We start from the raw sequence: 23685 nt of genomic DNA, 5'->3' as shown, positions 1-23685 counted from the left end.
TTTCTCTCAAATATTCCAAGCACTGCCTCCTCTGATTTCACAAGTACCCATGCTTCAGAACCATATAACAGCACGGGTAGTATCAGTGTCTTGTAAAGTGTAATCTTCGTCTGTCGAGAGGTGGCCTTGTTTCTAAACTGCTTACTTAGTCCAAAGTAGCATCTGTTTGCCAGTATTATTTTTCGCTTAATCTCATAACTGGTGTCATTCGTTTCGGTTACGGCGGTGCCGAGGTAGATGAAGTTACTGATTGTCTCAAAGTTGTGGTACCCAATTTTCTTTATCTGCTCGTTTGTGCAAGGTGTTTTGGGAGTTGAAACCATCCATTTCAACCATCCATCCATTTTCACTGACTCTCTTTCGATTCTTTCAAAGGCTGCAGTTACTTCTTCCGGTAATCGTCCTATGATATCGATGTCGTCGGCATAGGCGAGTTACATGTGTTCTCTTGTGATTAGTGTGCCATATCTATTCACATCTGCATCTCGTATAATCTTCTCCAACAGCATATTAAAAAGATCGTACCTTAGGCAGCGTCCTTGTCTAAAACCTCGATTGATATTAAATGGTTCCGGGAGATTCTTTCTTATTTTTACTGAGGAACGCGTATCAGCAAGTGTCATCCTGCAAATTCTCATTAATTTTGCAGGGATGTTAAACCTTTGAACCTAAATTGGTATCGAAAGCGGCTTTGAAGTCAACAAAGATATAGTAGGTGTTGATTTGTCCTTCTCGGGTCTTTTCCAGGATTTAGCGCAGTGTAAATATCTGGTCTAGGGTGGATTTACCACCTCTGTAGTCGCATTGATAGGGCCCAATTATCTCATTGACTTTAGGTTTTAATCTCTTACACAGTACGCTCGAGCGTACCTTAGATGCGGTGGGGAGGAGACTTATTCCTCTGTAGTTGGCACATTCCGTCTTGTCTTCTTTCTTGTGGAACGGAACATAGTATGCTGAGGTTCCAATCATGTATGTATGTGTTCTTCTAGTATGCGTTCTTTTAGCCAGATTACCCAGATAAGCTGATGCATACGCCTTATCAGCGTGTCGCCTCCTGTCTTAAATAGTTCAGCTGGTAAGCCGTTGGCTCCTGCTGCCTTGTTGTTCTTTAGTCGGGTCACTACTACTTGCACCTCATTCTGACTAGGAAGTAAACATTCTATACCATCATCATTGATTGGTTCTGCGGTGTCCTCTTCGCCGCCAACGTGGGACACTAGCAGTTGGTAAAATGTTCTTTCCATATTCTCAGCATGCTATATATGTCAGTTACCTGATTTCCTTGTTTGTCTCTGCAGGAGGATGTGCGTGCACCAAAATACTCTGTATATGAACAAAATGTAAAATCAAGTCATAATTGATTGTTTGTTTGTTAAAAATATTTCCTTGATTGCCACATATAGAAAAATTATTTTTTCATTCCTTTGTATACGTGTAATAAAATAAGTTTTTTCAATTAATATTTCCGTGGAATCCAATTGTTGCAAGAAATGTGCCTTAAAACAATTGTTCCATTGGGCCAACTTGGCATTCGTAAGCAATGAAATGTGGTAGGGTGGATTATAATAACTAGAGTGAAGGTCTTTCAGGATATGGTACACTTTAATTCAAACCGACAGTTGGTGATGAAATGGAATTTTTGTGCAATTTGTTATTGTATACCCGTCACCATTGGATGGTATTCCGTTTGTAACACCTCGAAATATTGATCTTCTTGATTGTCTGCATATTCTAAGTCGACCCTGTCATGTTCGTCTATTCGTCTGTCCGTCTAGAAGCTTACATTTTTGGCACACATATGCCTTTCATCTAAGTTTGTTTGTGAGCATTTTTAGTATAATGAATGACTTTGAATTTCTAAGATTCGGCCTGACCGAACTTAACAAATTTTTACCTGTTGTACTCTTAACCTAGGAAAGGGGGCTATACTAATTTCATTATTTCGCTTATAACTAATCGAAATTTTGATCTGAGACTCAACAAAGTATTTGGTCGTCTTGACATTTTAAGTCGATTTATCCATGTCTGTCCATCTATCTGTTTGTCGAATGCACACTAACTTTCATAGATCCTATCTGAACTGAATTGAATCTTGAATCTTTAAATTAACTGAATCGTAATTCCATATCGACATTATATTTTATGACCTTATTTAACACTTCATTTATGGGTTTTCTTACGATCGAATTTAATCGTTAAACCACAACGCATTTACTATTGTCAGAGTTCAATTGCCGTTTATAGGATTTTTATGACAACAACATTTTAGTGTGTGTTTTTTTTTCCAACAATTTAAGTCTTTCCCCAAATGCCTCATATAAAATTTCAAAATAAAAAGACATTTTAAATTGTGCTTAACAACCTTCTTCATTGTCTTTCAAAATTGGCCTTACCTCAATGCAGTTAAATTATCCTTCGACTTAAGCATACAACCATGAATTCAAACACATACGGGCAAACGAACGTTTCTGTCCCTGAAAATAACAAGCAAAAAGAAACGAGAAAATTAAATTCATTTGTCAAAAAGGAAGAAGTTCTACATAGATGGTTTTTTCTGCAGTATACCGCACAAACGCACACACACACACAATGTAAAAATACACTAAATAAAAGTAAAATAAAAATTGTGGACTTGTTTGCATAAAATGTACATTCATTACCGTTCTCCCAGGAATCATTAATAATAGTCTGCTTAATTAAATTGCATGTTCAATTGTGGTTTTTTACATTTTCTACGATGTGAATTATACTGGCACATTGTTTGAAAATGACAAAATCCTTACTTTTGGCAACAGTTGTAAGAGCTAGATAGATGTGCGATAAAAGAATACTCTTAGCATGTTATCAATAAAATATTGAACTTATTTTATAGCGTTCAGCGATATACAGTTATCGTAATTTTGTAAGATTTTTATAACGTTCCGCAATATGCTGTTATCGTCGTTTTGTAAGAATTTCAACAAATTTTGTCGGTATTTCCTTAAGGAAAAATCCCATTCGATCCAGTATCAAACTCAGATATAGTTTCCTCACAAAAATATGCCCGATTTTCAGTATGTGCACTTTCATTACTGATATCGTTTAGGGAATTTGATACATGATGTAAATATTGATGCTATATATGAGTCTAATAGCCGAATCGGGCCCGCTCCGCTGCACCTTCTCTAACTCTCTAATATCATTTGGGGTTGGGATACTTCGCCTTGAATGTGTATATAGAATTCGTGCCACTGCAGCGTATGTCCGCCTATAATGCTGAACGCCTGCGTTCAAATCCTGGCGATAACATCGGACAAAATTTAGATATCCGACCGATATCTAAAAATTATATTGCCTATGTTTCCTTCCAGACAAACTTTCACAAACTGTGAAAATTTAAAAAAAAAATCGGTTTAGCAGTTTTTGATTCTACGGAACAAACAACAACAACAAAATCGAGTCCCATATAGTCATGATAGGTCATGTGCCCATTTAAAGCGTTTTTGGACAGTAGGGGGACCCCCTGTACTTCGAACTGATTTTGTATGCCAGATTCGTAATCTACTCCCGAATACCTTTCTTTTGAGGCCCATATTGACATAACGTCCAATATGTCTGTTTGGTGGAATTTTAGGGTGGGGGGGGGGGGATAGTGGGGTCATATACCCTAACCTAAAGATACGTTTTACAAAACGACTCTAGATTTGACAAGTAAGATAGGGCAAAAATGGCGCGGTGCCATATTCACAATACCCTATCAAATTTTGTGTAAAATCGGGACTCTACGCAAACAAATCGGTAGATGCATGAACGTACATAAGAAATATATCTAAATCTGAACCAAATTTGATCAAAATCTGAATGAAGACATACTAAAAATGTCCTGACAAAAAGCTCTGAATGCGCTTTACTCATGTCGCAACTCGGTGGGCAGGAGTTGGGGGCCCATGCCCAGTACGATCCACTGGATGTACACTGCTGTGGTTCGGACGATCTTCAACTATGGGTGCCTGATGTGACACCGAGCTCTCGACAAGGTATGTCTTCATGGTGTTGCGGCGGTGTTGATAAACCGGTCTTGGACCTAGGCGAGGAGGAGTGCTCCGAGAGCAGCGCTGAATACAATATTTGATCTGAAACCTCTGCTCTTGTTGCACAAGGAGTGCGCGGCGTTATAGGCCGCGCTCAGACTTCGGAAGTCTGGGATATGTCTTTTTTTGTGGTTTCGGGCATTTGTTATACCCTCCACCATAGGATGGGGGTATAATTATTTCGCCATTCCGTTTGTAACTCCTCGAAATATTCGTCTAAGAACCCATAAAGACATTTTAAGTCGATCTAGCCATGTTCGTCCGTCTGTCGAAAGCACGCTAACTTTCGGAGGAGTAAAGCTCGCCGCTTGAAATTTTGCACAAATACATACTTCTTATTAGTGTAGGTCGGATGGCCATATCGGTCCATGTTTTGATATAGCTGCCATCTAAACCAATCTTGGATCTTGACATCTTGAGCCATGGGAGGACGGAATTCTTGTCCGATTTGACTGAAATTTCGCATGATGTGTTTTGTTATGATTTGCAACAACTATTCTAAGTATGGTAGAAATCGGTTCATAACAGGATATAGCTGTCATATAAAGCCATCTGGAGATTCGACTCATTGAACCTCTAGAGGGCGCAATTATTATCCGATTAGGCTGAAATTTTGCACGACGTGCTTTGTTATGACTTCCAATAACTGTGCCAAGTATGGTTTTAATCCATTCATAATCTGATATAGCTACCATATAAACCGATCTTCGATCTTGAGCTTCTAGAGGGCGCCATTATTATCCGATTTGGCTGACGTGTTTCGTTATAATTTCCAACAAGTAAGCTATGTATGGTTAAAATCGGTCCATAACCTTATATAGCTGCCATATAAACCGTTCTTGAGTCATGACTTCTTTAGCCACTAGATGGCGCAATTCTTATTTAATTTGGCTGAAATTTTTTCATGACGTGTTTTCTTATGACTTCCAACAACTGTGTCAAATATGGACTGAATCGGTCTTTAACTTGATATAGCTGCCACTTAAACCGATCTGGGATCTTGACTTTTTGAGCCTCTAGAGGGCGGAATTACTATCCGATTGGTATAAATTTTGTACAAGGGCTTCTTCCATGACCTTCAACTTACGTGTCAAATATGGTCTGAATCTTTTTATAGCCTGATACAGCTCTTAAATAAACCGATCTTCTTAATTTGCTTCTTGAGCCCCTGTCTCATATATGGACTGAATCGGTCTTTAACTTGATATAGCTGCCACTTAAACCGATCTGCGATCTTGACTTCTTGAACCTCTAGAGGACGTGAATAATATCCGATTTGGTTGAAAAAGCTGCTATATAAACCGATTTCCTTATTTTAGCCCCTGAAGGGCTCAGTTCTTATTCGAATTGGCTGAAATTTTACACAATGACTTCTGCTATGGTTTCCACCATTCAATTCAATTATGGTCCGAATCGGGCTACAACTTTATATATCTCCAATAGCATAGCAATTCTTTTCTTTTATCCTTTTGTTTGCCTAAAAAGAGAAACCGAGAAAAGAACTCGACAAATGCGATCCATGGTGGAGGGTGTATAAGATTTGGCACGGTCGAACTTAGCACGTATTTACTCGTTGATTCTGCGGAAGGCAGTCTCCGTCTCCTCGCCAATGTCAACTAGCGCGAGGTCAGAATGGCGAGGAGACGGATTATGTGCCGGGTGAACCTTTCTTCGATGAAGACCTAAAGGTTGTCTTGCCGAAGAGGTACCTTTGGTCTAGTCATTCTTTGATCCCTCGGGCTACACGGATGGATTCAGCCTGGTTTTCGCACGAGGCCAGGAGCTCTTGTTAAATTCCTAGGAAAATAGAGTCACATTGACTTCTGGATGGATGCAGTGTCTTTCAGGCAGTGGTTTTTGAAATCCTCGGGGCCTTGAATGTGATCCTGAATCAGGAGCTGCGGCCCTCTCTGACTGTTACGATTAATGTGGAAAGTCAGACAGCAATGAAGGCCCTACCTGTGGTCACCTGAGTTCGAGGCTTGTCGCGAGATGTAAGGGCCGTTTCGAACGTTTGAGGTTTGCGCTGAATGGGCTGAGTTCCGGGCTATCCACACTTCATAGTGGGAAACTTAACGTCTGACTAGCTGGCCAAGTTTGGGTCACGGAGTGCGACGCAGATGTTGAATCCCCTTTGTGTTGGCTGTTTGGGATGGTGGACTATGACAAATGTCCAAACTAGGCGTGGGCTGAGAGATGGACAATGTGCTGTGGCCGAGGTTTTCCTCAACGAGGACGTCGTTTGTTCTCGAGCTGGGAAAGCTTGACCTTGGATTGTTGGTAAGAGACGGGCAACTGCAATGTCAGGTCGCTGACATGGGGATGGGCTCGGAAAGATCAAGATTTCTGCAGAGACTGTGGGGATGAGGAGGTTGCGCCAATGCCCATGACTAAGGCATTATGGGCGAACACCTCATTTCATCACTGAGCTCTCTACATTCTTTCGAACCCCAGACTTTTTGGACTTCTGCAAGAGTCTGAGATGGCTGACGAGGCGCCCCTCAAGTCGGTGAGACTTTTTTCGGTCCCTATGCCGGCTTTTTAGTTCATCCATGTTTATTTTGAAATTGCTTTCGTCTCTCTCTTCTCTCATTTTTCATTTCTTCCTAGGATGTACACAATGGACCGAAGGTATACGAGTGAAGCGGTTGGCAACTGCTGTTTTGGGTAGAAAATCTGGTGATACATATATATGGTGATACATATATATACATATTAAGTTAAGTTAGTTGAGAATGGCAGTCCTTTTACAGACTCACTAAGATAATATTAAGTTAATTGTGATACCACATTAGCGATAGACCAAGGCTTCTGGCGGGAATCGAACCCACGACCCCTGCACTGGTTATTCAAACACGCTACGAACTCGGCTACCGGGGCGCCCTAGCTATATCTAAATCTGCACCCATTCCTATGAAAATGTTTAAGCTAACCCAAATCGTTATAAGAGAATTATCTTAAATTTAACAAATGACCACATTATTCTAATATCAGTCCAATTTCTTTAGACTTCGTCTTCGATCAGTCCTATTTCTTTAGACTTCGTTTCAATAAACTTCGTCTCAAGAAGAAAAAAATCTGTGCACCAAATTTGAAAATGTTCGGATAGAAATAGCGATTTGAAAATTTCGCGCAAATACCTGAACAGACAGACAGACCAACAGACAATTCGAATCTGCCAGTAACTCTGAGTCGATACGCCTATTTAGCAATAGACTGCAATAGTAATAGCAAACTTTAGCAATAGACTTCGTCTCAAGGCCAAAAAAAAATCTGTGCACCAAATTTGAAAATAATGGGATTGAAAAAGCGATTTGTACATTGCGCTCAAAAACATGGACAGACTGGCAGACGGGCCGACAGACATGAATAATTCGAATCTGCTAGTGATTCTGAGTTGCTCCGCATATGTAACAATGGGTCTATCTCTTTTTCTTCTGGGTGTTAAAAACAAATTTAATAAGTAATATACCCTGTCTCTCAGTCGCTTCATTTACATGAAGCTCTTGCATTTTGGACTAAGAAAGTTGGATATCATCTCACGGTAGCGCTCACCATTCACAGTTACGTTACGATTCGCAACACCTTTGAAGAAGTGCTTTCCAATGATGACACCAGCATTTAAACCGAACCAAATTTTGACTTTTTCTAGAGGCATTGAAAGCTCTTGCGATGCTTCTGGCTGATCTTCGCCTATGTAACAATGGGTCCATCTATTTCTCTTCTGGGTGTTACAAACAAATTTACTAAGTTATTATACCCTGACCCTCAGTAGTGGTATAGGGTACAATAAATTTTTTTCTGCTCAATGTCAAATTTCTTCAAAAATGTTTCAATACGCTATACATCATAATTTACAAATATGGGGTTATGGCACACATTTAAATCAATATTTAAGTTATTATCGTTTCTCTTTTATTTGCAGTTTTTCATAGAATTTGTTTAAACAAATTCTACAACATATTTCAGTTAAAAATGAGGCATTGAATACTTTGACATTAGCCTCTGCAAATGTGTTGTAGAGCTTTCTTATCATTGTTCTTTACTTACCAAATCGATTATTATACGTACTACAATGAAATGTTCTACAGCCATCCGCATGTCTTTCGCTCAATCCCGGGAAGACATTATCATTTTTTAGACGAACGTTCATTTTAATTTAAAATGTAGTTGCCTTGTCTCGATTTAAAGAAACCCTTTAACTATAAAATCATTTGCGTGCCATGAAAAGAGATGGAAGATCTCATTTCCCATCTATAAACAAGCTACACTACATGTGAACACATAAGGGAATTGGGAGCATATCGCACATTCAGAAAAGTAAATGGCAACAAGCAAATGTTCTCAGACGCCGCCATACATACGTCACACGAGGGTATAGTAACACTATGCCAATGTGTGCGGTAACAACCTTTTACACACTCAGTCAGCCGACTAATGCAGAGTTAAAAAAAAACTCGAAATACTACGTCGTTTGTAACAACCATTCATATTTGCATGTTATTACTTCAATGTAGTCAGTAACGTTTTACCGCATGCCCTCCCTCATACGAACTCATTTATTCACAAACACACATACATTCTTTGAGGATATTTTAGCAAGTGAAGTACACCGCATTTCAATAACTTTAAATGTAAATCTAGGAAATCGGGCGAAATATGAACTGTTCTCTATGCAATGCGAAGAAATATCTGAAAACCCTTAGTGCCCTAAAATTCAGAAAAATGTATGAAATCTTTATTTGAATCGATAGTACTATATGGACCGTACTAATATTTGAATATTTTTAATATTTGAAGATCATTTCATGCAAATGTTGACCGTGACTGCGCCTCAAATGGTCCATCCGCTTAGTCCAATTTTCCAATGCTGAAGACTCTTGAGAAGTGGATAGAAACATATCTTAGGGCAAAGATGCCTGGAGATCGCCTGTCGCGGCACCAGCTTGCATATAGTAAAGGCAAATCCACTGAAACAGCCCTTTACGATCTAGAAGGCTTCAAAGAGGGTTCTCTCGCTGTCAAGGAATATACAATGGTAGCATTTCTTGACATTAAAGGTGCTTTCAATAATGTAAAACCGACGTAACTCATGAAGGAGTTAGTGTTTCTAGGCATCAACTCTACTGTACAAAAGTTTATTAATAACTTATTTACTGTGGATCTAAAAAGATGGGACAGCTGAGAAACACCTCAAGGAGGTGTTCTATCTCCTCTACTTTAGAATATAGCCATTAACAATATATTGTTGTCTCTGGATGAAAAAGGCGTAAAAGTTGTCGCGTATGCTGATGACGTGGCAATTGCGGTTAGGGGAAAATTTCACCGTACTCTAAGAGATATTCTTCAGGAAGCTCTACGTGCAACAGCAAAGTGGGCTACCGAAAGTGGTCTGGGTATAAATCCGTGCAAGACAGAAGAAGTTCTTTTCAGCAGGAGATACAAGTTGCCTGCAGTGGAACCTCTTTCCTTGGGTGGAGAGAATTTACCATTTACAGAAAGCACAAAATACCTGGGTGTTTTGGTGGACAGGAAACTGAACTTCAAATACAACATTTTGGTAAAGGCAAGAAAGGCCACTTTTGCCCTATACACCTGTAAAAGAGGCATTGGCAAAAGTTGGGGATTTAGACCGCGTGTCAAGCATTGGGTATATACTGCAGTTATCAGACCTTTTATGCTATATGGTGTTGTGGTCTGGTGGACGGCGCTTCAAAAATCCACCTACTGCTCAATACTTAACCGGACCCAAAGGATCTCTTGTTTGTGCATCACAGCCGCACTGATGACAACACCATCTGTCGCACTGAATTTAATGCTACATCTTATGCTTCAGGACTTCGTGGCTACCCAAATTGCAGCGACCACTGCCGTGACGTTAAGGGAGCTTTCTCATTGGTCATGTGGCGGCCACGGACACTTTGTTATACTTGATACAATATCCGATGTAACAGGCAGTGTGGGTTACACCCTACCTGCGCCGATTTTTGATAAAACTTACTGTACCACTATTCCTGATAGAACCGATTGGAACTACGATATCCCTGGTAAAAGAAGTTACAAAGACTTCTATACGGATGGTTCCAAACTTAACGACAAGGTGGGCTTTGGGGTGTACTCTAAAGATCTAGAACTGGTCATATCGAAGAGTTTACCCGACCATTGCAGTGTGTATCAAGCAGAGATGCTTGCAATTAAGTAAGTGGTGGAATGGCTAAGATATAATGTCGTACGACTTCTCAGACTGCCAGGCAGCCATTAAATCACTGGGGAACGTATTTCTGCATACAAAAACCGCCCTCCACTGTCGCAGATCTCTCAACGGGATGGCTGAACAGTTCAAAATTCACCTGTTATGGGTGCCGGGCCACAGAAAAATCCCAGGGAATTATAAAGCAGACGAGCTTGCGAGACTAGGAACTACCTTACACACTCCAGGGACACTGGAATCTGTGGCTATGCCTCTAGCGACATGTAAGCTAGGTTTTCAGGATCTGGACCGGAGGGCAACGAACGATAGATGGTCACAAAGAGGGGGCTGTGAGCATTCCAAAACTATTTGGCCTCATCTAGACTTGATTAGGTCTACTGCTTTGCTGTCATTGGCTAGAACAGATGTCTCAATCATTGTGTCCGTCACGACAGGTCACTGTCTAATCCGAAAACATGCTGACGGACTGAAGATTGCCAGCAACGACTTTTGCAGAAGCTGTAGGGACATCGAGAAAGAAGAGACTATAGAACACCTTCCGTGTGTGTTGCACGCACTAGCAGTTAGAAGGAGTTCTACTTTAGGATTTCATTTCTTTGAGAACTTGTCTGATTTAGCGTATGTGAACATTCGCAAGTTGTTGGGCTTTTAAAAGCGATCTGTATGGTTCAACGTTAGGAACTAGAAAACATTTTCCTTCTCCGGTGGCTTCAGAATGGGTGAAAACGTTTAAGTGAGTCTGAAAGCTACATAAACGCGCATCTTACTTAACGGCAGCTCGGTGGAAATCCACTGTTTTACCCAAAAGCTGTGTTCAGCGACAAACAAAACTGTCGCGTCTCGGGTGAAGAAGAGTCACATGCCGTGCACGAATTAACGACAATTCCCGAAAAAACGACAGTTTTTGTGGTTTATATGCCGGTTGCATCAAGGATACATTTTTCTTCAAAGACGACCGCAACCGTTACCGCTTACCGCAGTGATGCATAATTAGACAGGGTTTACACAATGTCATTTTAAAAAGTAAATGGTGAAGTAAAGTAAATTTTAATTAAAATTTTTATTACATGAGGCAAATTTAAGTGTTGACAAGTAAAAAGGTATTAAGTTCGGCCGCGCCGAACTTTGGATACCCACCACCTCGGGTATATATGTAAACCCCCTTTCGTCATAATCCGGTGAAAATTGGATAACTTATGCAGCCAAATTCGACACGGACATTGAGTGGTCTTATAAATATAAGTCACTGTTGAATTTTGTATTTCAAAATTCAGCAAAATCGGGTAATAAATAAAGCTTTTATGAGCTTCAGACGCCTTAATCGCCACATCGGTCTATATGACAGCTAAATACAGTCCGATCCGAACCGTATTTGGGACGGATATCGGTAGAACTAAAACTACCTACTGTTTCAAATAAATAATAAATACAGCTTGTAAGGGCTTCAGACCCTTTACCAGCAGATCGGTATATATGACAGCTATATCTAAATATTGTCCGATCTGAAGCATATTTGGTTCCTATATTAGGAGGCGTAAAACTACTTATTGTTTCCAATTTCAGCGAAATCGGTTAAAAAACAAAGCTTTTATGGGCTTCAGACCCTTAATCCATATAAACCATATTTTGGTCAGATATCTGGAGGCTTAATATAACCCTCTGTTTAAAATTTCAGCGAAATCGGGCAATAAATAAAGCTTTTATAAAATCCGATATGGACCATTTTTGGGTCAGATGCCGGGGGGCCTAAAACTACTGACTGTTTAAAATTTCAGCAAAATCGGATGAAAAATAAAGAATTTATGGGCATTATGGGCATTTATCGGAAAATCGGTCTATATACCAGCTATATCCAAATATGGTCGGATTTGGCTCGTTCAAAAACTTTACCAGCATGCATCAAAAAGACGTATCTGTGCCCAATTTCTGCTCAATATCTCTCTCAATTTTTGAAGGCTGTAGAGTAATTACAACAGACGGATAGACGGACAGACACACGGACATCGTCTTAGAATTTTACGACGATCCGAAATATATATACTTTGTAGGGTCGGAAAATGTTATTTCGATGTGTTGCAAACGGAATGACTAAATGAAATTACCCCCTATCCTACGGTGGTGGGTATAAAAAACTACGCTTAATAAACACCCCTTATTTAACATTCACAATTCTAAATTGGCTTAAAATCACCTTGAGTTGTTTGTCAATGCCATTTGATTGGAACATATTGTTATTTCCTGAAGACTCATTCTACTTAAATAACTTTTCTCTATTGGTATAATCCTTTCAATATCCGTTTAATGTTTTTGTATTAAATTTGTTGTAGCTTAAATGAGAATCACTTATGGGTTTCATTGCAAATGACTGAGTATGCTTGGTTGCTTTTCATACCACACTGAGACATCATCATTGATTGGATTATTAAAGATTTTCGTCATTTCCATCTGCTTAAGATGATATAAATTACACTAAGACAACCATAAATATCCTTTGCATTGTCGTTGAGACACACATACAAACGCACACACACACACACACACACACATACATCTTGCTTATATAGTTTTGTACTATGGTATCAGTCTTATACCGAAGGTCGACCCCAATCCGTCAGCAATAAAAGTCTGCACTGAAGAAAATAAACCAAGTGCTTCGTGCCAGTTCTTCAGCCAAGAGTTTCATTAATGTAACACTCAAAAAGGAAAACAAAAATGAGATACAAGTGTATATCATGGATTTCGATGATGTGATGTATGAATGGTGTCTTATGCCACGAAATTTTTACCAAGTGTGAATCAATGTACATTAGGGTGTTATTAATGAATGCAAAGTTTTGTGATTGAAAAACATCGGAGTGCCAAAATCATATAAAAAAGACTTGAACTAAGAATTTGAATCAGATTTAAGTTAATTTTAAATGAACCTAGGCTTAAAAAGATTTCTTACTTCAAAGAAATAAAATCATAAAGTCAGATGCTTGTGTAAACGCCACACAGCGTTTTGAGGAAATGAATACCAACAGTTTCAGACTTGAAAAAAAGTGATACTGATCATCGTCTATTTATGACAGGAAGGTTATGTACTGCCTTCCTGCAATTGTGTAGAAATATCTGCTCAAATATATCAAGAGTTGATGTTAACTTTAGAAGAACTCAAGAGACAATGGAGGCCGGCTAGCTTGGCACATAGTCATTCGCATTTGCTATAAAATGTCCTTAAACATTAAACTAACTTTCTTTAATTTCGGTTCACCCTATTGTATGTTTCATCGCAAGTGAACTGAAAATTGTTGTGTTTGGTTTAACAACTGCTGGCACCACAATGTCTTCCACACGAATAGGCAACACAATTATTTATCTTTACGTTGCTTGCCTACTTGGAAAAGGAGGTCCTTTCCAGCTCTTGAGCTCACACAATGAAGTTAATCAAATTATCAACTTTTTTCTGATTTTGGGTTTCTCCTCTTCGGGGAAAATTACAAAAGACTTCAGCATTGAAGACAGATCTATTAAAGTGTAAAAATTTCTAATGCGATTTCCGTCCATCATTGATAATGATTGTGGGAAGAAAAATTGATGGGGTGTAGAGGGGAGGGGGCAAGGAATTGAAGAGCAGAGTTCATGACATGAACTTTTTCAACAAATTTATGGCACTTTTGGAAATGTTTCCCCCCATAAGTGGCATTGATTTTTTCCCACTACAGATTCTAAGAGCGGGAAAGTGCTTAAAAGTTATGATTCAGAAGCTTATATTTGGCTTTTGATAAATTTGATTTCATTTGATTTATTGGTATTTTAGCTAATATTCTGCACCTGATAACGCAGACGTGAGCATATAAAAATGGGAATTTATTAAATCTTTTAACATTGCACAAGAACACAAGTGCTACAATGTGATTGATGGTTTAAGCAGCATGCTGTATGATTTATGTTTTAGCTCTGTATGTTGCGTAATATTTAAAAGTTCTTAGCTCATAATTTACAAACAGTTTAAGGTTCAAATTTGTGGATGAAAATGAAATTAAATAAACAAAGAAATAAAATAAAGGCAATATTGGCATCTTCAACAATATTATGTTAATTCTATATACCACAGAATTCTTCTATAAAATCTTTGTTAAACTCACAAGAATGAAATACTGCACGATGACAAGCAAATACTTCATTTATATCATACATAGTGTTGCGTCTTTGAGTTTGTGATAATTTCTAATTTCTCTGCATTGAATAGAACCAAGTCTACTCAACTGCAAACCACACTCCAGCTAAGGACAAATTCTCGGACTCCGGCTTCAAAACTTGAATTTAGTCACTGTCGGCTTTTCTTTGGTCAATTCCGCAAGAGTGACTTTTAAATGTTTCATGTATTGCTCGAACTTAAAGAGTGCAATTACATGTACTAATAAAAATGTAATTTTAATGTTATTTAAATTCGGTTTTAGATGTTTGGCCACCGTAGCGCAGAGGTTACCATGTTCGTCTATGACACTGAACACCGGGGCTAAACTTACGTCGTAAACAGGTGGACGTTTATTAGATTGTTTATTACACACCGCTAAAGGAAGTTTCTCTCAAAACCCCATGTCCAAACCGAAACGTGAGTGGACGTTAGAAGTGAGACAACAAGAGACAACGGAGGACATGTTCATTTCCACGTATTTTCCACAGAATATCATGGCACTTGCGTTATATCGGGCCAATAAGGTCGACAGAAGGCTTATCATTACAGAATTTAAGATAAAAGAAGCCTTTAAGAATTTAAGCCACCCAAAACTGATGGAATATTCTCGGTATTATTAAAGAAACAAGCGGACTAACTTTACTTTAATTGGCTATGACAGAATATTTGTTCCACTAGCCAAACGAAGAATAGCGTTCCAAGCGCCTCAATTTTCTGCGCTCATTCTAAAATCTCAGACACCAAGTTTCGAGATGTCTCCCACCACTTGATCTTTCCATCGAGCTTTTGGTCTTCCCGGTTTGCGTGTACCACCGTGTTTGCCTTCAAAAGACTCCTTTGCTGGAGCTTCTTCATCCATTCTGACAACATGACCTAGCCAACGCAGCCGTTGTATTTTGATGCGTGTACCTATGCTATCGTCGTCATACAGCTCGTGGTTCATACGTCGCCCACACTCTCCATTAACGCAAACTGGTCCATATATTTTACGAAGAATCTTTCTCTTAAATACTCCAAGCACTGCCACATCTGCTTTCACAAGTACCCATGCTTCAATCTTCGTCTGTTGAGAGTTTGCCTTGTTTCTAAACTCCTTACTTAGTCCAAAGTAGCATCTGTTTGCCAGTATTATTCTTCTCTTTATCTCAAAACTGGTGTCATTCGTTACGGTTAAGGCGGTGCCGAGGTAGATAAAGTTACTGACTGTCTCTAAGATGTGGTTCCCAACTTTCTCCATTTTCTTTATTTGCTCTGTTGTCCAAGGGGTTTCGGGAGTTGAAACCATCCATTTCGTCTCATCTCCATTTACCGCCAGACCCATTTTCACTGACTCTCTTTCGATTCAAAGGCTGCAGTTACTACTTCCGGTGGCCGACCTATGATATCGATGTCTTCGGCATAGGCGAGAAGCATGTGTTCTCTTGTGATTAGTGTGCCATATCTATTCACATCTGCATCTCGCATAATTTTCTCCCACAGGATATTAAAGAGATCACACGATAGGCTGTCTCCTTGTTTGAAACCTCGTTTGGTATTAAATGGTTCGGAGAGATTCTTTTCTATTCTTACTGAGGAATGCGTATGAGCAAGTGTCATAATGCAGAGTCTTATTAACTTTGCAGGGATACCAAACTCTTGTATGCGATGGGGAAGAGACTTATTCCTCTGTAGTTGGCACATTCCGTCTTGTCTCCTATCTTGTGTATGGGACATAGTATTCTGAGGTTCCAATCATCGGGTATGCGTTCTTGCCTACGCCTTATCAGCGTATCGCCTCCGGTATAAAATAGTTAAGCGGGTAACCCATCGGCTCCTGCTGCCTTGTGGTTCTTTAGTCGAGTCACTGCTACTTGGACCTCATTCTGACTAGGAGGTAAACATTTACCAACATCAGGGATTGGTTCTGCGGTATCCTCTTCGCCGCTAACGTGGGAAACTAGCAGTTGGGTAAAATGTTCTTTCCATGTTATCAGCATGTTATCTGTGTCAGTTACCAGATTTCCTTCTTTGTCTCTGCAGGAGGATGTGCCTGCAACAAAGCCATCGGTATGAAATGTAATTCTTTTAGAGAATTTCCGGACTTCATTCTGACTCCTACTTCACAATTCGCTCACACTTATGTCTTTCCATTTCCTTTTTTCTTTCTGCGGAATATACGTTTCACCTCTCGCCTTTTCTCCTGATACCTCTCCTTCATCTGGCGCGTTGCTACTGATTGCAGGGTTGCTCTATATGCCGCATTCTTGGCTTCAGTAGCATCTCGACACTCTTGGTCGTACCATGGGTTTCTTGGAGAAGGCTTCCGGTACCCAAGTACGGATTTCGCGGCATTTTCCATGGAGTGGGCAGTATTTTGCAACTGTGCCATTATATCATCGGAACAAGGAGTGTTTTCATCAAGCAGTTGGGTCAGTCGAGTGGAGTATGCCACTGCCATTTGTTGTGTTTGCAGCTTTCCAATGTCCAGCTTCCGTGCAGTGTCAAATCGTACTTTCCTCTCCATGTTCAAACGGGTGCGAACATTTGCTGCAAAAAGGTAATGATCCGAATCTATATTCGCTTTACGGATCGATCATACATCTAACACGCTGAATGAACGCCTTCCATCTATCAAAACGTGATCAATTTGGTTTCTCGTGTTTTGATCGGGTGACAGCCATGTGGCTTTGTAAATATTTTTATGTTGGAATCTGGTGCTACTAACTACCATGTTTTTTGCCGCGGCGAAATCTATCAGCCACAACCCATTACTGGACGTTATCTCGTGGAGGCTAAACTTTCCGACTGTTGGACCAAAAATGTCTTTCTTCCCTATTTCCGCATTAAAATCTCCCAGAACGATTATAATATCATGGGCGGGGCAGCGGTCATATTCTCTCTCTAGGCGCAAATCATGGTCTTTTTTTCGTTTGCGTGGGTCGTCAACGTTAGGGGGATCCGTTTTTACTATCCCTTATATTCGCCCCTACCGCATGGGATTTGTGGGATTTGCATTTACTACGAAAGCAAAGGGAAACCATGGAACGTATTGTGAATACCACGATAAAGCGTAGAACATCCAGAAAACTGCTCACGTACAAACAAAATGCATATATTGAATGATGGTCGATGGAGACCACCAAATTGTATATCAAATGGAAGAACCCTTCAATGCAAGGATTTACACATTGGCAAAATGAAGAATTTCCCATAAACGTTCCTTAAGGAACAGTTAAAAACTTTTCATATATCAATGATTGCTGTCTGATTCAAATTGAACCTCAATGATGGTTACACAAATAAACATAATTTTGAAAAACAACAACTTTTGACGCAAAACAACGACAAAATTTGTCAATTTTTTTGCAACAATTTATTTTGAATCTCAGCAATCCCAGAGCAGAAATTTCTTGTTGAAAGGCACTTGCCTTGCAAGCTAACATATAAGTACAACAACAATTTTATTCAAAAGCAAAAGCTTTTTGCTGTTCTATTGTATGTTTCAGTAAGTAACTAAAGTCTGACTAGATTTAGGCATAGGTTTTATTTATAAGATGTAGTGGAGTAGTAGACTCGGTTGGGTAGGGTATTATATAGTCGGCTGCGCTCGACTTTAGCTTTGCCATACTGGTTTTATTTTCGCTTTGTTTAGAGTTAATCAAATTATTCAACCTAAACCCGACAATCCGTATTGCTGCATGTCAACGTGACGCCCCAAATTTTATCTTGGTAGTACGAATTTTCATGCTGTTTTCCTTGCATGCCCCAGTGATTTTTCCATTTGCAACAATCATACTTAGCTGTTAGTAGATTTGATTTGCATAAGAATTACACACAAAAAAAATTCCAAGGAAAATCTTTAAAATACTTCAACTACTTAAATATTGCAGATAAACCAAGCAGCCACCATAAATGCACTTAACTTTTGGACTTTAAACCACAAGCAGCGAATGCAACTGCCAGCATTGCTATCATCAATGCCAGCGCCATGGTCAGAGGAGCTTCATTTGCAATTCGACTCGTTTTTGTAACAAGCCAAGTCAAAAACCGTGAAACAAAAAAAAAAAAAGGAAAATTAAGAAACATCTACACGCAATTGCTACGCCAAAGGATCCCTAACGGACTTGAACAACGAAACGAAAGGGGTAAATCGAAGTTAAACGAAACAAGCAAAAGCGTGCTAAGTTCGGCCGGGCCGAATCTTATAAACCCTCCGCCATGGATCGCATTTGTCAAGTTCTCTGCCCAAAATCTCGCTATAGGCAAACAAAGGATAATGGATAATAGCATGTTTACATGGAATTTCTTATGATTTGGATTTATCTAAATCCAAATCCAGTTCGTTTACATTGCATTTTTGGGGATTTAAGTTACAGATACACAGGCATGAATGTGCATATCAAACACATCCACACAAAATTCTTAAAGTAGTTGCATATTTTGGCACTTTAATCGATTATTCGGCCATAAAATCGGATTTATATGATGTTTAAAAATAAATCCTGCAAAAATAGGATTTATTTTTGTATGGCAAACCCTAAAAAATTACACGGGATTTAGAATTTAAATCTCGAAAGGCCACAAATCCAGATTTAGTGGCCAATGTAAACGTACTTTAAGAATTTCTATACTATGGGAGCTATTGTATATGAGGTTATGAACCGATTCGAACCACATTTGTTTTGGATGTTGGAGACCATAGTAAGAGTCATTTTGCAAAATTTCAGCCAAATCATAGAAGAGGTCGCTTCAGCTATATCTGATCAAAATTACTCTAGTTCTCTAGAGGCTCAGGAATTTAAGACCCGAGATCGGTTTTTATGGGAGCTATATCAAAGCATGGGGCAGGTGGACAGACGGTTAAATCTACTTGGGGTGTCAAGATTTTATAAACTTTGTTGGGTCTCAGACGAATGTTTTGATGTGTTACAAACGGCTTAAAGAAATTTGTATACCCCCATTCTATGATGGAAAATTATACAAGCCAAATTGTGCTCATAAATAAAAATGCAATGCGAAGAAGGTCTAATATTTACAACCATACAATGAATGGCCCATGCACACACACACACATACATAGCGCCCAACAAAACTATAGGATATCCTTGAAGCTTGAAGCGATTATGAATGGAAATGGGTGGAAGAAACATAAAAATATATAAAAAAACAACTGCTTCCAAATACACTTGAAATTTGAGTGCTTTTGTCGCTGCCCTTATTCGATGTATCAAGAAGTGGAAAAACATTTTCCACAAGATGAAATTCCTCCATGCATTTCATTTCATTTGCCTTGGCACTTCGCTTCTCTTTTTGTCAGCGGCATTTTTCATTCATAAGAGTGGATTTTTGGTGGTAAGAAAGAAAATCTCTAATACGAGATTTTTCTTTCACAGCCCTTTTTATTCGAGCTCTGTTTAAATGGTATTAAAGTATTTCATTTTTTGAATTGGATAAGAGATCTTCGAAAAGCACTTCATTTGAGTGTAATAATGTTGCTATGCAAAACCTCTTTTAATTTAATTGCAGAGTGCAACGAACACAGCAAAGAAACATTTCCGAACATGGCTTTTATGTGACTATCTAATGCAGAAGAGGCAAGAACAATTGGACTTTACATTGATTTACAAGAAAGCTCACATTCTGTAAGATGCTGTGGGAATGTCCAAAGAAAATGGAAAAAGAAAATGCTCTGAATTTTCTAATGTTAACTCATCTTTCTGGGTTTTCCTACTAGATTTCTTGGCCATGATGCAATATCTCAAGAATGAACTTAAGTGAATTTTAACGTATTACTAAAATTAGTTTGGCATGAGGTAAGCCACTTAAAATATTGCTGTTGGCGGGTAATGCAACTTTTCATCAAAATGCTACTTATAAGCTTTAGATTAAAATCCTTAAATATTACTCGGAATATCGATGATTTATTCGCAACTCACCATCTGTGTGTTTGGCAGTCTGAAAATAATACAAAAAGAGACACATTAATAAAGAAGTCAATTATAAGGTGTAATAAAAACCAGTAACGAAAGGCAAAATTCGAGCAAACGGAAACGCTAGTAGACGATGTGGGAGTGAGAGTAGAAACAACGGAGGACATGTTGAGACTATTGACGAAAACCCATTTTCCACAGGATACGACGGAACTCACGGAGATACCGGAATCTTGGAATAATGAGGTTGATCGAAGGTTTGTCATAACGGAATTTATGGTGAAGGAATCCTTGAGGAGCTTCAAACCATTTAAGTCACACGGACCTGATGGAATATTTCCGGCGTTACTACAGAAAGAGGCAGACTATCTGGCGACTCATATGGTCAATATTTTCAAAGCATGACATAGGACTTTCATATACTCCGAAAGCCTGGCAGGAGGCAAGAGTGGTGTTTATACCCAAGCTCGGCAAGGCAAGTTATGCGACACCAAAGCCCCACAGGCCTTACGTCCTTTCTACACAAAACCATGGAATGCATTGTGGTTACCATGATAATGAGTAGGACATCCAACGAATTGCTTAAATACAGATAGCATGGAGACTGTCCTGCACGAAGTTGTGCATAAACCAGTAAGGAAAGGCAAAAGTCGGGCGGTGCCGACTATATAATACCCTACACCACTTAGTGTATGTAGTACTTTTTATATGTAGAACTTATCTCGAAATCTAGTCAGACTTTAATTTGGATACCAATTGAAATAGCAATTTAGAACCTTGTAAGATTTTCCTACCATAGGACAATAGATTTGGATTTCCACATCTTTAAAAGGCCAAATCGGATAAAACATTAAATGGGAGTTATATCGAAACCTGTTCCAATTTTAATGACATTACTGGGGCGTCAAATAGAGATTGACGTCCCAGTATGTGTCATTAAGATGTGACCGAAATTGTGGTTTTTACTGCCATAAAAGTCCATATCGCCTATATCTAAATTAGGACTGCCATAAAAGTCTTTATCTAAATTAGGACTGATTTTTATGAAATTTTGCGCACAAATGGAGACGTCAAATAAAGCACCTCATCCAAAATTTTGTACAAGTCGGACCAAAATTGTGGCTTCTACAGCCTTAAAAAGCCAAATCGGATGAAAGATATATATGGGAGCTATATCTAAATTTGAACCGATTTTGATGAAATTTTCCAGATATATTAAGATCAGTAACAAAACAGTCAAAATTTCTGCAGATCGCTTGAAAATTGTAGCTACTACGGCCATTTAGGTGCAAATCGGGCGATACATATATATGGGAGCTATATCTAAATTTGGACCGATTTTTATTAAATTTTGCACACATATGGGGACGTCAAATAAAACACCCCATGCCAAATTTTGTAAAGATCGAACTGAAACTGTGGCTTCTACGGTCATAAAAGTCCATGTCGGATGAAAGATACATATGTGAGCTATATCTAAATCTGAACCGATGTTTATGAAATTTTTCACACACATATATAGACCTCAAATAAAATACCCAATGCCAAATTTTGTGAAGACCGGACGAAAATTGTGGCTTCTAAAGTCTTAAAAAGCCATATCGGATGAAAGATATATAATAAAATAAATTATAAACAAAATCAATAGAGTTTGTCCTTGGGCCAAAAAAGTGACATGTGCAAAATTTCGTGACAATCGGACAACAAATACGACCTTCACTTTGACAGACAGACGGACATGGCTAAATCGAATCAGAAAGTGATTCTGAGTCGATCGGTGTACTTATCAATGGGTCTAGCTCTTCTCCTTCTTAGCGTTGCAAACAAATACACAAATCTATAATACCCTGTACCACAATGGTGGTGCAGAAGACGAGGCTATTACTGAAAGGAAGCACGAAGGATTTTAGTATAGCTATTGGTATCATAACGGGACACATAGGACTACGAGCTCACTTATGCAAAATCGGTGCGGCAAGTGATAGCATGTGTATGGCATGTGGGGAAGATGATGAGACTTTAAAGCATTTCGTATGTAATTGCCTGGCTTTTGCGGCTAATAGACACTGGTACTTAGGTGGAGACGGAATATCAGGCATGAACCAACTTAGGGGAGTGGCATTGAAAACAATTAAGGATTTTGTAAGTAGCACGGAATTCCTAACTTAAAATTTTCTTTTTAGAGGTTACTTTATAGTTTTTAGAGCGCACAACAAGCCGATTACGGGCTTAGGTGTATGTCTATAGTGGCATGGGGCAGATTAATATCTGCATCCTCTATTCAAACTTACTTAACCTAATAGCGCCTTTACACTGTACGTGAGATACTGACATAGGAATTTATGTGCGGTTGTGTGTTGTTGTCCATTTATGCTTGAGACGTTGGGGTATTCAAGGCAGTTGGAATTTAGTTCGAATAATGATTGTGCCTGGTTCCCATAACCTTCATTCCATTTACCAATTTTTATACCATCCATTGGGGTATACTAATTTCGTCATTCTGTTTGTATCTACTCGAAATATTCGTCGGACACCCCATAACGTATATATATTCTTGATCGTCGTATTATTTTATGTCGATCTAGCCATGTCCGTCCGTCTGTCCGTCTGTCCGGTAGTCCGTCTATCTGTCTGTCGAAAGCACGCTAACTTTCGAAGGAGTAAAGCTAGACGCTTGAAATTTTGCACAAATTCTTCTTATTAGAGTTGGTCGGTTGGGATTTTAAATGGGCCATATCGGTCCATGTTTCGATATAGCTGCCATATAAACCGATCTTGGGTCTTGACTTCTTGAGCCTCTAGAGGGCGCAATTCCTATCCGATTTGGCTGAAATTTTTATTTCATTATTATGACTCTCAACGACTGTGCTAAATAAGATTTAAATCGGTTCATAATCTGGTATAGGTGTCATATAAACCGATCTGGGATCTTGAATTCTTGAGCCAATAGAGCGTGCAATTCTCATCCGATTTGGCTGAAATTTCGGGTAAGGTGTTTTGTTATGACTTCAAATAACTGTGCTAAGTATGGCGCAAATCGGTACATAACCTGATATAGCTGCCATATAAACCGATCTGGGATCTTGATTTCTTGAGCCTCTAGAGGGCCCAAGTCTCATCCGATTTGGCAGAAATTTTGTACAACGGCTTCTCTCATGACCTTCAACATACGTGTTTAATATGGTCTGAATCGATCAATAACTTGATACAGCTCACATATAAACCAATCTCCCGATTTTGCTTCTTGACCCCCTACAAGGCGCAATTCCTATCCGAATGAACTTAAATATTACACTATGACTTCTACGATAT

General features: G+C 39.0%; 1 long non-coding RNA gene across 2 annotated transcripts in view; it reads right to left on the bottom strand.

Moving 5' to 3' along the window:
- Positions 1 to 23685, bottom strand: part of LOC106084905 (uncharacterized) — a 417203-nt gene that overhangs the window by 271372 nt on the left and 122146 nt on the right. For both annotated transcript variants that reach the window (XR_009398537.1, XR_009398536.1), the window contains exons 4-5: positions 20380 to 20398; positions 2397 to 2477 (exon numbers count right to left, since the gene is read on the bottom strand). This is a non-coding gene — a long non-coding RNA (uncharacterized LOC106084905). The remainder of the gene's footprint in view (positions 1 to 2396; positions 2478 to 20379; positions 20399 to 23685) is intronic.

This window comes from Stomoxys calcitrans, chromosome 5 (genome assembly GCF_963082655.1).
Source record: "Stomoxys calcitrans chromosome 5, idStoCalc2.1, whole genome shotgun sequence".
Taxonomy (NCBI): Eukaryota; Metazoa; Arthropoda; class Insecta; order Diptera; family Muscidae; genus Stomoxys; species Stomoxys calcitrans.
This window is presented reverse-complemented; position numbering and strand designations above follow the sequence as displayed.